Source organism: Morone saxatilis, unplaced genomic scaffold (genome assembly GCF_004916995.1).
Source record: "Morone saxatilis isolate NCDOM2014 unplaced genomic scaffold, NCSU_SB_2.0 Contig4, whole genome shotgun sequence".
Taxonomy (NCBI): Eukaryota; Metazoa; Chordata; class Actinopteri; family Moronidae; genus Morone; species Morone saxatilis.
Genome location: NW_023339984.1, coordinates 4684746 through 4689541, shown reverse-complemented (window position 1 = coordinate 4689541; position 4796 = coordinate 4684746). Strand labels below are relative to the sequence as shown.

At 37.2% G+C, this 4796-nt stretch overlaps 1 pseudogene; it reads left to right on the top strand.

Moving 5' to 3' along the window:
• The first annotated feature begins 1541 nt into the window (after positions 1-1541).
• Positions 1542-4796, top strand: part of LOC118338421 — an 8759-nt pseudogene continuing 5504 nt past the window's right edge.

The window sequence follows — 4796 nt, the reverse complement described above, 5'->3', positions numbered from 1 at the left end:
GGAAGTAGAGTCGCAGGGGAAAATACTGCCGCCTTCTGGTGAGTAAAAGTAAAATACACATAATGAACACAGACTGTAGACAGGATGGATATAAATAAATATACTGAGATGGATAAATATGTACAGTGATGGGGATACAACTTATAAACTGTAGTAAATAAATGTATAACTGTGATGTGATATACACAGGCAGTAATAAGGCTGAGATATAAACAGATTCTAAACAAGTAAGCAAGTGAGCAGGTGGAGCCATTGCAAGAGAATATGTAGCACAGTAAGTATAGTATAATATGGTACTAGTATAAAGTAGTATATAGTGTAAGATGGCAATAAAGTATAAAATGACGTCTGTGTATGAGTGTTGTGTGAGTAAAGTGTTATAGTGGCGAACAGTCTGTCCCTGAGCCTGGTGGTGTAAGACTGGATGCTGCGGCAATCTGTTTGGTCTGTACACAAAGGCAGACTTCCTCATTAACCTTCTGATTTGTGTGTGTCCGTACAGTAAGACATCACACTGGCACATACAGGTACTAGAAAAAACCGAAAACTGAAGATTCAACAGGTGACAATGAAATTTGAGTGTGTTTACATGTCTTTCATATTAAAATAATGTTGTGCCTTTGCCTGAACCTGAGCGTTTGTCAGCTGTCATGCTCCTTCAGTCCTTTCCAAGTGGATCAGTGACCCAACACAGTGGCCATACATTGTTTATCCGGACATCTATACATATTTGAATCACCAAGGCTAAGTGTTATAAACCAAATAAGCAACTTGTTAATAACTGTAAATGATCTGGGCTCAGATTTTGTTGTTCTGGTGTACTAGAAATGTGATTTTATGCTAACTGGGTGGCATTGTCATTTTGAGACGTTTTGGCAAATTAAAAAGACACAGAAAGTAGATCTCAGCGATATCAACCCACTTTAACACAGGAAACAGGAACTCAAAACCACAGTAGTAAAATACAGTTGGGCTCAGCAAATGCAGCCACCTCATGGTTAAAACTATAAAAATAAGAACATAAACTATCAGGTTCTGCACAGACACATTACACACTGACGCTAACACTAACAAAACATAGGATTTGCATTATGGAACATAAAAGAGCAAACTTAGACTGTTGAGCACTAGTTTTTTTATATGTAGTGGTATTATACCACAATATACACAACTATATACATATATATACCGGTATACAATATATACAACTGTACAACTGTATATACAACTGTACACAGAGTGATCTCTGACTTTTTGGCAAATTATAGTCATATTCATATTCATAATTGTAATCTTTCTTAAATAAACAATACGTTGTCAGTTTGGGCTTTTTTTTTTTTTTTGGTCGTCTATTTAAACTCCTCCACCTTCACATTTGTTTTTGGAGATAAGTTTCTTATCCACACTAAATCAACACTCTTAAAAAGTAAGTCAGCTATTTCAGATGCCCATTCACTTCTGACAGACAAATCCCAGTAAAACATTTTTATATATCAAAGCCTAAAAGTTTGGAAATCATGAAAAAAATCTAATGTCCTGTGAAAGTCAATAAAACAATTAATTGTGGGTTTCCTGTATTTCAACCTGTTTCTAACCTCTAGAGATACTGTATGAGCTTTAAGCCAACAGGCAGTAGTAAATAATAAGTGTAATAAGTAATAAGTGTATATTATCTAAGATGGAGGAATACAATTTATATACACAGCTCAACAACAAGGAAAACACCCTTGTGCACTCACCCTTGAGATGTTTTACTGTAAACTGAATTTGACTTTCCCAGAAACATGATCATGGAACCAAAAGTGAAAGTGGCTTCACCCTGCAGAATAAAAGGAGGGGTCTGCACTGCGAGATTGCACTGCGCATGTGTGGGAAGAGTGGAGCTTCAGCTACGGGAAACTGACCAATGAATTACTGCATAGCTGAAAAGAAAAACTCCTGGAAGAAAGAATGCAATTTCACCCAGAGCACATCTCTTCTACAATGGTGAGTTTCTATGCTTTTTCTTTGGCAGTGATTTTTCCGTTATGTGTGTGATGGGAGGAGCTGATAAACTTGGTGGGTAACATATAATTACTATATGAACAAACTATTATTCATGTAATATGATATTGTAGAGTTTTCAAGGCTTCCACTATAAAGTCTATCTTTGATTTACATACATTATCAGCATGAGTACAACATCAGCATCAGTACAGTCACTGCAGTTATTTTAATGCTTTATGTGCATTTATTCGGCTTCTTTAAAACGATGATAGTACATGTATTATATGAAGGATTTAGAACAAACTGGCACGAGGTTCTGCCTGCTGCATGCTCCTCGCAGGGGCGCACACAGCTGAAGTGGAAACTACCGAACACTACTGATATGTAAGGGAAAGTAAAAACGATACCATCTTCTTTCTGAGGTCCATCAGTGATGATAAATGATCTCCAGTCTATCGTTTATAAATGTCAAGAGCATCATCATACGTAATATATACATTTTAATATCATAATGTTATATAATCGTTGTTGTTTGTAAGCTAAACAACAAATTAAGCCCTCTCCTTTTATCAACCCACTGGACGCATTTACAGGCACCTTTTACATTTACAAGCCATTAGTTTTCCCAAACAAAATACATTTTTAAAAATATAATGTGGTTAACTGTATATGAAGGGGTAGTATAAATTGATATGAAATAACTAGAAAGGAGGGGGTGGAGGGCTGGAAATGGTCCCTGGGCCGGCAGTTTGAGATCCTTGGTTTATTTTCATCAGTGTGTTATCAGATTCTTTGATTGGACTGGTCTGGAATGTGTGCCTTGTCTTTGATGAATCTCTCAATATTTCTGAAGGAGAACTCTTTAAGCATAGAGTTTCAGACAGTTCATTTAAATGTTATTGAAAAAATTGTTTTTTAAATGCAATGTGTCAGATTGACTCTGTCAAGTTAAAGTTGACCAAATAAAGTAGACTATGTGCTATAAACACAGTTTGACATGAATTGCATGTCTTGAGTGTTAAGGGGTAAGGGGAAACCTGTGGGACTTCACAAGTTTAGCACAGAGAGGCAGGCATGTTTAAGATGAAGTATACACTCTGTTTATGAAGTTTCTGAGTTTTTGGGTTGAGGGGCGTTTCCAACAGGGGCGCTCGTTGGTAGGGTAAATGCAATGCAGAATATTCTCACCATAAACAGGTGTAGGATGTGGGTGTTATATATTCTCAAGGATCAGTCATGTGATTCTGGAGGGGTGGAGATGGGAGTCGCCAAAGTCGTGTACTTTCCAAGCCTACAGGAGAGAGCTTAAGACTGAGAATAATAAATTAAATGTGATTGAAAAGATAATGCATTCAGGTAGGCTGCATGGTATTATAAACTTTGTCGGGTATTTATAGTAATATTGTCTATAAAAAAGAAAGAAAGAAAGAATAAAGCCTAATATACTTTTCTCTCATTATTTTCAGTGAGAAGCTGTTTTAATAATCTGGACCAAGTGTGCGATGACTGAGACTGCACCCACAATGGAGGTAAACATCTAGTCTCTACAACTCAAAAAGATACACTAAATGAAATGGAAATGGTTTTTTACAAGCTAATGTGTGTGGGACAAGGAGTAGGGTCAATAAATTACATACTGTTTTTCTTATTTATCAAGGAGATCAGTGATTTAGATTCATTTGAAGACTGTGAGGAATTAGAGGACACTCCATCAACACCACATTCTGACAGCAAGGGTGACTTTCAACAGACTGATGCAAGTGGTAAAGGTCAGCTTTATTCAATCTATTGTTAAGCAGAACGTTTCTAAATGATGGGCAGTCTAGCATTAAGTAAAACCATGATTATCAACTGTATTATTGTTGTTATTTTCACAGCGCCCTACAATGAAAACCTCAACCAGGTTTCTGAAGAACCAAAGAATGAGAAAACTAGCGAGACTGACCAAACATCTGCATACACAAGTGAGTAAAATAAAAACATGGTTATAACAATAATGAAGCAGTAAGTCACAATGTCCTTCCCAGAGGGAAGATGCACAGAGTCAGGACATGGTTACAATAACATGGATAAATGCAAACACAAGCCTCAATGTAGACAAAATGAATAATCCTTACTTGGTTAAGGATCAGGACCAAAAATCTCTTGGCTGGAGTCTTTTCTTTACTTTTTAAGTTTGAAATCTACTGTTCACTGGTACATAATGCTTCCAGGAAATAGACACAGATTTGCAGCAATACCAGACATTTGGGCACACACGCATGGATTTGTCATTAAACCACGTATGATTGGTTTGAAATAACAAACATCCTAATATCCACAGAGACACAACTGGAGAGCTTATTGGAGGATCTGGGATTGGAGCAGCACTACAGAGATACAGATAAGCTATCCCTGAGCACAATACTTCAGATTGATGAGAAGACCATCACTGATGAACCTGCCAAGTGTAACTCAGATCTTCCATGGTATTTTCTGAAGAAACTAATGATGGTTAATGTGGCAGCTAGGAATGTGAAATGTACATCTGTATGTGAGTCAAACTGTGATGCTGCATCAGGAAAGACAGAGTTAAGAACCCCCCTCGACATAATCACTCTCTTTCTGTGTTCTGATGGTTTTGTACAGCAGGAAATGGCCACTCAAAATGTCTATGTGTTCAGTTTGCTGTGCCTCCTGCTGCTTCCCAATTGTGACTCAAAGCAGTGCACACTCATGCTTTGGGCTTTGAGAGATGTTGTTAAAAAGTACAGACCTCAGTCACTTTCAGAATCCAAGGGCTTTACTGAAGACAGAATTGTTGTCTCTGA